The sequence below is a fragment of the Podarcis gaigeae genome (assembly GCF_964106915.1).
Source record: "Podarcis gaigeae genome assembly, chromosome: 5".
NCBI lineage: Eukaryota > Metazoa > Chordata > Lepidosauria > Squamata > Lacertidae > Podarcis > Podarcis gaigeae.
Genome location: NC_139681.1, coordinates 55,615,162 through 55,627,861, shown reverse-complemented (window position 1 = coordinate 55,627,861; position 12,700 = coordinate 55,615,162). Strand labels below are relative to the sequence as shown.

The 12,700-nt window shown below is 44.2% G+C and overlaps 1 protein-coding gene across 1 annotated transcript in view; it reads left to right on the top strand.

Annotated features, from left to right (window-relative positions):
- Window positions 1–12,700, top strand: part of SORCS3 (sortilin related VPS10 domain containing receptor 3) — a 422,195-nt gene that overhangs the window by 35,896 nt on the left and 373,599 nt on the right. The gene's annotated exons all lie outside the window — the stretch shown is intronic.

Genomic DNA, 12,700 nt, shown 5'->3' with positions numbered 1-12,700 from the left:
CATAAATAATTGAGCACCACTAAATTAGATGGAATTAGGATGATAAGTGAGATTGAGGAAAATATAAATCTTTTGGAGAATTATTATATTATATTTAAAAGAGTGGGACATAAGAACGCAAACAAGATGATAAATTGCTGGTAAAAATCTACAATGATGTAAGTGGGAGCGGGAGACGTGAGGGAGTCCAAAGAAGCTATGAAACTATGTTGTGATACATGTTATATTGTTTATTATTTTTGCATTCGTATTTAAATTTTTTAATATATATATATATATATATAATGAATACAAAGAGAAACAAGAGGAGACATGTACAAGGCAAATGTTAGAAGAAGTATATGTAAGAAGGGAAACTGTACACATAGCTCAGGACCTTGTGCCCTTTAAAAAAAAAATACAGGCAAGCTCCAGCTGAGATCAATTGTGGATTCAAAATTGACCTCAGATTCCTCTATGGGACATTTGCAGGTCAGTTATTCAAACACTCAGAGTCAAATTCTCCATTAAAAACAAACAAGCAGCAGTGGGTTTTGAGCTCAACATTTTGGCTTCTGAAATCTGTATCTGACAAGTTTAAATTAATATTGTCATTTCCCAAAGCCTCATGTATTCTGTTTACTGCCAGTTTTCTACTGAGGTAGTCAAAATGGCATACCCCCCCCCCCAAGTGTCAGAGACGGATCTGATAACATGGAGCATTAAGCTGACTGGCTTTAGGAACCACCCTAGAGAGACTCCCATGGAAGAAGAGTTTTAAAGGCAAGTGATTCCTCCATTCTCCCTGCCTGTGATAGTTGCACTGAGCATCTCCTCAGATTCATAGGGCTCACCCCCAGAAACACTGGCAGAGTAGGAGAGCCTCTCCTGCTACCATAACACATCAAGGAGCAGCAAGATGCTCGCTGGAGCAGACACATTCAGGTTAGGGTAAACACAAGTAGTTTGCCTCTGAGGTGGTGGAGCTGGAGAAAACTATCTGGCCGCTACATTACATACAGCACAATCCTAAGCAACTTTCCAAGTAGGTAAATCCCACTGGGTTCACTCTCTAGTATAGTGGTTCTCAAATCTTTTCCCACGTGGACCACTTGAAAACTGAGGGCCTTGGTGGACCATTTAATGACTTGTAATCTCAGGACTGAAGCCTTGACTTTGCAGTTAGCTTCAGATAATTTTTGCAGCAATAATCCAGGTGTATCTCTCTCTCTCTCTCTCTCTCTCCTAGTTTGACCTAGTAACTGGCTCCTGCAGTGCGCTCTCCATGGTCCTGACCACTTTCAGCCTATCCTGCTCTCTTGCTGTGGGCAATCAGGACACTCCTGCTGCTTCCAGCTTGGAACAGGACATGTAAACAGAAATCAGTGAAAACAACTCAAAATAACAAAAGCAACTTCTCAAAGGAAAAGTTGATTAAAAAAATTCCAAGCAGTACCTCCCCCCCCCATAGCTAGTCAATAGTGTACAGAAAAGAACTCTTAATAATGGAAAGTCTTCACACGCCAATGAAACTAAGAGAGAGTTAGCCAGGGAAATCCCTGTTGGGAATGAATACCATTTGGTGGATTAAGGCTGGAGTCACAATTTAGCTTTCGATGTGTGCCAAATATCAACAATAATCTCTAAACAGAAAATTAATAGATGAAATGGTAAGTTTCTGTTTCTCGTGGGTGGTGAAGTTGACACACAACGGCATTTACTAAATCAAAATACCAAGACAGAGCAAAGTGGTTTTTTTTCCCCAATCAGCATGTCCTATCTAAAAATATACTCCAAAATGTCACTCTCAAATTATTCATACATTGCTGCTTGTGCGTATTATTTTCACATTGATCTTTCCCTGTGTATGATATCAAAGTTTCTCTTCATGAAGATGCTGGGTTTTTAGTCCCAAAAATGTTGACCCAAAGGTTATCCTTTCCATGATAAAGGAGCATTGCTGATAAGGATTTTCCCAATATTTCTAATAAAGGTACATTGCTGAAACAATGGAGAGTGTAAAGTTGTTTCTGGAAGTGTCTTAAGGAGAGAGGTGGTCTTTCAAGGTGAATTTAAGTCTCTTTGGAAGATTCCCCTTTTATGAAGATAAGATTCCTGCTGGAGGTGCCTCAATCAAAGAGATCCTACATGACTGCATCAAATTGTTTTTGATTCAAGTCTCTCTGCATAACTTCTATGATGCATTTTGTGGCTCTTATCTGGCACTTGCTGCTTATTTATTTATTTTTTCAGCATCAGATACCAGCCGCCTTTTTCCATTTGCTGGAATATGGCTTGTTCTTATCAGTGCAAAAGGCTCGTCTGTAACTGAAACCATCCGAGGGCTTGTTGCAAGCCCTGTTTATTGAAAATATAAATAAGGGTGACTGGTATCTTTTCTGCATTTCCATCACAGCTTCAGTACGTGCCAAAGGGTGGGGGCTAGCTGCACATTTGAAAAACAAACATTTCTCATCTGGCATACCCACATTTCTAAAAGAAGGATCGTTTGTTATTTGCCTATAACTGGGGGCACATTTAATGGAATCAATTAATTAATGACTAGACTCTGAAGGCATAAACAGTAAAATTAGTAACTAGAATTGGGTAATGCTCCTTCAATTTTTTTTGCACCATTCCAGAGCATAAATCAAGCCCCCTGCTATTCATTAAATCCTAGAAAAAATGGAATATACTTGAGGCCATTTATCCCAACTTCTTACTTTGAGATGAGATCCTCCATACTCACTTTTAACCAATTAGCTTTTATCAGGCTGCACTTACACTGTGTCAAAGCTGATAACAGGAACAAGCAATGTGTACCCTGCCATAGGAACCCAGGAGACGCAGGCAGAGTTACGTTCCAGAGAAATAGCCACAAGTCTATTTAAAAAAACAGCCTCCATGAGTCTAGTGGTGCCTTAACATACAACAAATTTCCTCTGAAGTGGACTCTGGCACATGAAAGTGTCACAAACATGTATCGGAATTGATTGCACATGGGGGGAATGCCACAGCTCAAAGCAAAACATACCTTTCCCACAACGCCAAGCGCAGGAACATGAGTTCAGTGACAATAGGCTTTCTTGATCCTATCTAAAATGGGTCAGTCTGGCTTGTGGGCATGTCAGCCTGTCACACTTCTATAGCAGAACTTGTATAGCAAGAATTCTGCCCTACCAGATGCACTGTCTCATCAAAGCTATCAGTAGGAAAGATATCCTTATCTTTAAAAAAAATACAATAAGGGAGAAGTTCCACATTTTTATAGCCGGCTCGTTCATGTCTGGGAAAGGACTACTTTGGTGTTTTACCCAAGAGCTATCTTTGCCTTTCTAAAATTGATTGACTGTGAGCTTTTTGTGTGTGGTTCTTTTGCTAGGTGCATTGTAGCCTATTAAACCAATGAGGTTTATCTGTTCCTAGCTTTGCTCAGGATTTTGGCCTATGGTAGTGACCATGTAGGAACATCACACGTTCAACTTAACACAAACTTGTGAACACAACTTTCCTTTCTGTGAATTGTGCCTCCTACTTTGATATTGCAAGAATCCTCTGGTCTAGTTATCTGCTGGGATGGGTTGTCAATGTGGGGCCCACAGGTGCATGTGCACCGTTAGAGGCTTTCCCTGCCACCCATGGTGCCCCAGCCCCCTGCACCTCCCTGGACTGAAAGAAGCCAATAAAAGGCTTTCCCCCCCAAGCCTATTTGTGGCACGGGGGAGATTTGGAGGTGGTTATCACTGGGGAGGGGAGAGTTGCTGTGTGTATGTGGTGTACATGAAAGTTCCAGTGGTTTTACAAATGTGCCACAGGGTCCAAACAGGTTAGTGACCCTGTTGTGGGAAATCAGTGGGTGTTGTGTATGAGCATCATGTAGGATTCCAGTTGTTGAAAACCACGGGAAGGGAAGGTGCTGTTGTGCTCAGATCCTGCTGAAGGTTTCCTATTGGCAATGGTCAGCCACTGTGAGAACAAGATGCTGGACTAGATGGGCCATTGGCCTGACTCAGTAAAACCTGATTATGATTCAGTTCTGATGCACTGAATCTGTAGCTCTGAACTAAAGCCTATACTCTTGTCTTGCCATTAGGCATGTTCAAGTCCTGTTATTTCTGTGGAACTCAAGACTGGTTTAAATGTGAGAGTAGCCACAGCTACTGCAAAGTATCTATTCAAGTGATCCAAAAAGAAGTAAGAACACATTTGTAAACCCCTTAGCTTGTACGTCCGCTCATACCCATGCTGTGTGTGCATGCCAGTGTAGTTGCCATCTGGGATGGCACCAGGGTGCACTTGCCGCAAATTGTGAGCTAGCACATGCGCTTAGAGACTTCTCAATGGTGTGGCTACATGATTAAATGTTTTGCAGCAAGCTCTGCATATTTGTCTTCATGTTGAAATGGTGCTGCAAGAGCAAACAGGGGCAGAATTATGGTCTATGTGAGTAACAGAGTAGGTGTGGTTTGTACGTATCCTTTACTGTTGAATCCTTTGGGCATTGGTTCCCAGTTTGATCCGAGACCTTTTTAGAGGTTGGAATGTGCTGCCATTGATTTAACAGCAGACATGCCTATATATAGAAACTCTGTCTCATTTTGGGAGGTGGTCAGTCAGCTTGGAATTGTGTTTGCTACTTATGCTGCAAGACTGCAATCGTGATTAGTCAGAAATGAATTTCATTGAATTCAGTGAGGTGTACTCCCAAATAAGGTTGCATATGCACTATACATTTAAAGTGCATTCTCCCCCTAAAAAAGAATCTTCAGATCTGTAGTTTACCCACCAGAGATCCAATTTCCAGCACATTTAAAAAAGACAATTCCCAGGATTTGGTGTGTGTACACGCGTATGCGCGAGCTTTAAGTGCAACCTGTGTATGCAGCCTAAATGTGCACAGGATTGCAATCTTAAAACCCTTTCCTATCCCACTATTCCTAGTTGTTGTCTCTGCCCTAGTAAGGCAAGTGCTATCTGAAATGAATCAGTTTTATCTACTGACTTCTCTCAAGGCTTGTGGATGTTTAAAAATGCATTGATCAGAAGTGAGTAAAAATAGCAGTGTAGGAGGGAAGCATGTTGGAAATCTCTCTACATGAAGAAAGCAGGGGTGGAAATAGCAGCTTTACTGAGTGTGCACACAGGTGCACGACACTTATGTCGGCAACGTGGGGGAAATTCCTGGGGAAATTGGAAGCAATTCCGTAGCAGTTTCTATCTTTGGAAGGAGGTTGGTGATCATTAAGTGAATAGTTGTATGAAAGGAGAGAAGGTTAGCACTCCCCTTGATAAGGATGGAAGAGGTCCTTGTGGCCTGTACAACACACATATGTTTAAGGCATTGCCACCTACTTCGTGGCATCTAACCAAGTTTTAGGGACGCGGGTGGCACTGTGGGTAAAAGCCTCAGCGCCTAGGGCTTGCCGATTGAAAGGTCGGCGGTTCGAATCCCCGCGGCGGGGTGTGCTCCCGTTGCTCGGTCCCAGCGCCTGCCAACCTAGCAGTTCGAAAGCACCCCCGGGTGCAAGTAGATAAATAGGGACCGCTTTCTAGCGGGAAGGTAAACGGCGTTTCCGTGTGCAGCTCTGGCTCGCCAGAGCAGCGATGTCACGCTGGCCACGTGACTCGGAAGTGTCTTCGGACAGCGCTGGCCCCTGGCCTCTTGAGTGAGATGGGCGCACAACCCCAGAGTCTGGCAAGACTGGCCCGTATGGGCAGGGGTACCTTTACCTTTACCTTTTAATATCATTACCGGCATTGCTTCCTTTAGGGGTCCTGTAGATGAGGGATGGGCAGGAGGTAAATCTGGACCTCCTGGTAAGTCTCTTGGAGATTTGCAGTAGATTGGCAATGATTTCTGACTTTCAGTTGTTTAATAATAGCAGCAACAAAATGATTCCCCTCCCCCAAACTCAACTGCTGCAATGAAGAAAGCTTGGGGTAACTTTTGTGTGGAAGGATTGTGGAGCAAGTTCAGGTTTGATGCTCAATGAACTATGAAAGGCACCACAATTCCATTTTGAACTGCAAGCCTAAAAATTTACACCTGGGAATAAATCCCATTGAATTCAATAGAGTTTACTTCAGAGTATACATGAACAGATTGCACTGTTAGTCTCCCAGTTCCCATCACCCCTCACTCTGGTGTATGACATGACATTATGCTCTTTGGAACCTCGCCCCGCCAGACGTTTTTGGCCTACAACTCCCATGATCCCTAGCTAGCAGGACCAGTGGTCAGGGATGTTGGGAATTGTAGTCTCAAAACATCTGGAGGGCCGAGGTTGTGGAAGCCTGGCCCAGCTCCAAAGCTGGCCAGGTGGAGCTCATTAGAGAGGTGTGATTCTTCAGCTGGAGTAGGCTTGGAACAGGTGGGGGTCACATGCCTCCTCAAGCCCAGATGCTGTATTTGGCATGCAAATTAGGAAAGGGCAGCAGAGCTGAGGTTCTGTGTCTGCTCAACTGCCTCTGTTGGTGGACCTTCGCTTGAATGCATCTGGACCTCGACGGGACTGTCCTTTGGGTTGGACTCTTAACTCTGGACTTTGACATACTGACTTGCCACCAGGTAGGCCAGGGGTTCAGGACAATAGTGTACTTGTGGAACACAGCAAAATACTCTTCCCCAAGCATTGTTCAGGAAATTGTGGAGTGAGCATTTTCTGTACATTATCTTTCAGAATTTGGTAACCCAGTGTTTAGGAGCATCTGGAATAATTTTGCTGTGCACAAGAGGAGGGGGAGAAGGAGGCATGGACATGGGAGTGAAAGTGAAAATTGGGGTGCAAAGCAGGGCTGAAGAGAGAAGTGGCTTCAGAAATGGAGTTGGGAAGCTGAAAAGGGAGCTTGGTAGGGGCATGGGGTGGGAAGAGGAAGCTGCAGTGGGTTGATATGGGGAGAGTAGAAGGGGGGTTGGTGAGTAGGCACAGCCTTGAATTTAATATAAAAATGCAAATATGCAAATTTAAGTACAAGTGGTCCTATTGACATTAGTGAGGATGTCACTAATGCATAATCTGGGATTCATGGGAAACTATATGCCAGCTGATCCACCCCTCACTTGCAATATACGGTTGGTAGCAAGAAGGGGAATACATTTGCACTAGTCTCCCATAGTCAAAGGGGTGCATGGAAGGCACCCTGTAAGAAAATTGTAGAACGAAACAAGTGTCCTGAAACATGTGACACTTTTAGGGACAGAATCTGTGAGAGGCACACAAATGCTTGCATTCACTTTTTGCAGTTCCTTAGAGTTCAATTTTTGGCTTGCGTGGCCTCCAGGCTTAAATTAGCCAGGGCTCTAGCTTCATCATGCAAACTGTTTTTGTGTTTGCTGAAGAGCTGTGTGTTCTGGTGCCAAGAACACTCACAGCTTCTGCTCCAACATAAAGTGTTGCTCCCCACAACCCTTGTCAGAGCCTGAGCATCTCGTGCACCTGGCTGCTGCGATTTCTAGCCCCTACTGTGTGTTTACACTCAGGACCTCTGTTCCATTTTTATATCTGTCACTTGTCTCTCTGGAAACTGCTGAACCTCATCTTATGCGGATGCTGTCAGACAGCATGCCTCTTCAATCCATGGCCTGGACCAGTTGGTCACTGAGCTTCACCCCCATAAGGCCCAAATCCCAAATCGCCTTTACAGAACGCAGCATGGCCCTTGAAATCAGCAGAGCTCAGAAAAGTGACAGGCAGCATTGTGATGGCTGTGGCGCTGCATGGAAATCTGGAGAATCCTGGAGGATTTGTACTTTATATTAGAGGGTGGGAAAGAACCCGACTCTGATTCCAAGCTTTTGTTTTATTTCTTCTAATTATCCAAGACGATCCCCATTGAAGATTTATTTTTTTGACTGCTGGACAGGCTTTCCCACTCCCCTTCCCCATTGTTTTTTATTTTGTAAGGTGTCTGCTATAATTAAAAAAAGGTTGGCAGTATCAAAACCTGACAGGAGTGCTGGGATTTTATCAAGCAAATATTGGTGTGTATGTGCAGCACTTAAAGAAGTGGTGTTTCTAATATATTTATTTAACAGTTTTATTTAGTTTTGAATGGGACGCGGGTGGCGCTGTGGGTAAAACCTCAGCACCTAGGACTTGCTGATTGCATGGTCGGCGGTTCGAATCCCTGCGGTGGGGTGCGCTCCCGTCGTTTGGTCCCAGCGCCTGCCAACCTAGCAGTTCGAAAGCACCTCCGGGTGCAAGTAGATAAATAGGGACCGCTTACCAGTGGGAAGGTAAACGGCATTCCGTGTGCTGCGCTGGCTCGCCAGATGCAGCTTGTCACGCTGGTCACGTGACCCGGAAGTGTCTGCGGACAGCGCTGGCTCCCGGCCTATAGAGTGAGATGAGCGCACAACCCTAGAGTCTGGCAAGACTGGCCCGTACAGGCAGGGGTACCTTTACCTTTACCTTATTTAGTTTTGAAGGTGATGCCTGCCTAGTCAGTGCAGAAACCCGGTGGTGGTGTGTATCAACCTTCCCATGTTGAGTAAAGAGGTCTTAAGGGGGTTCAGATGGACACTCTTCATGTAGGACATTGGGTTTACACGTTAACGCTGCGGCTTCATGTGTTTGCTTGAATTCTGAGCAAAAAGCCTGAAGAGGGCTTTAGTTTGGATCGAATCCAGTGTATACACTGATCTGAAAAGCTCCCAGTGGCTTGCAGAACATTCTGGTATATAACATCAGCTAGACATAGAGCAGGATGCTTCATTTCTCCTGTCCCAATTTCCATAGTTTGAAAATGAAAGGTTTCCAGGTAGCCAGGTGGAAGTATAGCTAGATCTGCTACCTGTATGACTAGTTAAGAGGAAGGCAACGGCAATCTGGCTTTCTTTTGTACTGTATGCACCAGTATGAGGGCATGAAGCTGTATGCATTTTATTTGCTTCTAGCACTCACACTTTACCTTTTTTAGGTTACAACTTGTATATATGTGGAACCCTAAAAACGAAATGTGTGTAAGGACTATAGTGTTAGTCACAAAAACAGACATTAGAGCAGATGCTGATATGCCCGTTTGGCATGTTTTTTCTGTTGCATTTTAAATTTTTGTAACCTGCCCTGAGACCTTAGGGTCAAGGGTGGGTAATAAATGAAAATAACAGCAACAAGGCTCCCCTCTTGCTCCTTCCCCACATGCCCCTCAAATAGGCTCTGTGTTGCTCAGGAGAAACCCCAGAACAGAACACAAGGTGGGGGAAAGAAGGAAGATGATCCCACCAGGCAAGCAGAGGCACTTGTGCTGACAGAGCAAGTCTCCTCAGCACTACTTTGAATTCAACCCATGGCTTCTTCCCCTCATTCAGGACTCCACGCTTCTTTTTTTGTGTGTGAACAGCATAAAATAGCAGCAATGCCTCATGTACAAGAGAATGCATGCAGACATTTTGGATGGCTCTTCAGCCTCCCAAACTTATCTGCATCACCCTACCATATGGTAGGGCATGCCTTTAATTGCATATGCTTAGGGTGGATAGAGAAATAGCCACTAGATAAATGGACTTTTATTGCAGCAAGAATGAGAAGAAATTAATAATCCTGAGCAATACATATTTTTAGTGGCCTGTACTTTTTAATCTGGAAATGATGTTCCACTCTTGCCTCGTTGACTCAAAGCCCAGCTCTGCAGTATAGTTATATAAGCTGACCAATAACTTTCCAGCACCCCACCCGCGCTGCTCTGATACCCTCCGTTTGCATTAACGCTGCAGGATTTTATGGCCGTTTTGACCATGGTATGAAATTCCTTTCAGGCAATTTATTGGACGTTGAATAGATTGTAAGTCTCTTTAGATATTAGGCAAGGCAGAGGCAGGCGTTTAGACACTGCCAGGTTTTGAGGAAATATAAATGGCAAATTGAAAGCTTGTTCCTGGTTTGGCAGTTCAGACCTATCATGCCAGCGCAACATGGGCAGTAAGAGCACCTGGCCCTCAGTAACCATTAAGGGGGGGAGAGACGACTCAGTGTTCATCAGTAGCAGTGGCTGTGCTCTCTGTTACCTTATACAGTGCATGGGACTGTCTTCTTCTTTGGCGACCGCTTGTAGCTGAGTAAGATCGTCTTCCATAAACACAGTTTTAACAGTGAGTCGTAAGTGACTGTGCAGGCCAATTCTGGATCCACACATTCTTCTACAATGGGGACATAGGTTTCTAGGTGGGAGTTGATCATGGTGAGGGTTTTCCAAACGTGCCTACCTCTTAGCTCATTTCTCCCTTTCGTCCTGAGTTTGAGTGTCTTCAAAGCCCATGACACCTTTGGTAAAGGCTGGACTGTGTGTGCATTTGGGAGGGGGGTTGTTCTCTCTTTCTGCCACAAGGATACTTCCCCAAATGTCTCCTCTGGTCCTGTCCCATTAACCCAGTAGTCCCTTCTGTGGGAGGCAATGCCACCATCTGTGCATCAAGAGAGTTTTGCATAGTTAGTACATGCCTCAGAATTGGGATAGGGGATGGAGGGTGTTTTGGAAATTCACTTTCAGGTGTAGGTGTAGATTTCCCTGTCTGGCTTACCCTCATTAAATATCTAGCCCTGCAGTGAAATAGTTGAGTTCCTGGTGGGAATTTGCCTCCAAAAGCCTAAAAGGTAGAATACCTATGAAGGTTTTGAGAAGATCAATGTCAGTGGCTGTTCATGCAAAGTGTCCTTTCCACCAGTGTACCCATCATCAGTTTCCCACATGTGGCTTAAGCCCTTCAGGCATAAGAGATTGGGATGCAACCTGATAGTATATGCCTTGATATGTGGCATCAGAGTTCCCTGGTGCTTTGGCTGGTGTGCCGTGATGGACTGCATGGTTTTGTGGCAGCTGTGGTAGTGAGGGAGAAGCTGGGGAAAGTCATCTGGGGCTGTCTATTGATTCCAGTTGGAATGTGCTAGTTTATGCCACCACTTTTGCAGGTGTGACATTATAACAACTGTACTTACTCAAGCGATACACTGTTTTTAACTGTGCTGTTGCGTATTACAGATATATATGGTCTTTTTCACTCTGTATTTTATTGTGTTTTATTGCCAGTCGTGTTAGAAAATACATTTATCTCTCTCCTCTCCCCTTGCCATGTATAACAAATAGAAGAAATGAATGAATAACTGCAGAAGGTGCGAATGTGCCCTGAGCAAGTCAAGATTTCCTTCTGAGCTCCACCCTTTCCCTCTTCACCCACCTTTTGCTCCTGGCACTGGTGTTCCTCTGCCAGCATAAGGGTGTGTGTTTGTGTTTGTTGGGTATTGCATATATATACAGCAAATGGGTAGCCTGTTGCTTCCAGAAGAGTATCCCTGCGCTGGCATTGTCTTGGGTTCTGCTGGCACAAGGAGTTTTTAGAAGTGCTCCTATGCTGCCCATTGGGTGTAATTTGAGGAAAGGATTATCTGTTAATCATCTTTAAGATGAATAATTAGGAAGAGCAGCATTAATATAGCTGTGCCTATGTATTTATAATTTAATATGTTGCTTTTCTTCCGCTTCTGTAATTAAGCTGTAAATGGCAACATTTGCTATATGGAGATGTTTACATTTGTTTCAAGGTACAAAATCTGGCTTTCGAGTATAAATCTCAGATAGGTCAGAGGATGTGTCTGGCATCCTCCCCAGTTTATTGACTGTGACATAGGGGCAAAACAAGTTGTACAGTGGTACCTCGGATTAAGTACTTAATTCGTTCCAGAGGTCCGTTCTTAACCTGAAACTGTTCTTAACCTGAGCACTGTTCTTGCACCTCTTTAGCAGCAGGAAGCCCGATTTCTGTTCTTATCCTGAAGCAAAGTTCTTAACCTGAAGCACTATTTCTGGGTTAGCAGAGTGTGTAACCTGAAGCGTATGTAACCTGAAGCGTATGTAACCTGAGGTACCACTGTACCATGCCTGAGATGTCAGTAGGGCAAGGCATGCCCTGATAGATGAATGAGTGCAATGGTGCAAATTCAGTGTTTGAACAAGGAAATTGCAAAAGGGGTGAACCTATGGTGAACTGACACAAACAATATGCACTGCCACACAATCCTTATCCCCAGGAATGATCAGGAGGAATTTTGTGGAGGCTTTTGCTGTGGGAAGCAGTCCGATACATATTTCCCAGGTCTGCCCAATGTGGAAATGGAGGAGTCCTTCACAGTTTGGGTGAAAATGGTCTATAAACAGCACTTAAGAGAACTGAAATGAAAAGCAGACATATTTCTCAGTGCCCTAAATCCTTCTACTTCTTGAGATCTAGGGTTGCCGTATTTCAAAAAGTGAAAATCTGGACATACAAGTTGTTGAGCTGTTAGTTCACTGACAGGGCTGCCTGAATGTTGCTTACCACGTTCAATTGGCACATGACTGCTGCCTTTGCTGGGATCCCTTTCCCCAAATGTTATTGGGCCGAGATGCTGTCATGGTTGCCAAATTCTGGAAAAATGCTAGCAATCTTAGCATTGCAAAAGCCATAGAAGCATTCCTGCCAATGACTAACTTGCATGATAAGGTTATCAGAGGCTGATAGCCAGAGTGGCTATGCTCTACCACCACTGTTGCAGGCAAGTGTACCACTTGCTGGGAACCACAAATGAGGAGAGTACTTTCTACAAGCATCTGATTTGCCGCTGTGAGAATAGGATGCTGGACGAGGTGGGCCTCACCCAGCCGTGCTCTTCTTATGCCTTTATGGGGTTCCTGTGGTTCAGGGATCATATATAACATAGGACCTGCTCATTTATGCTAATTCATTCAG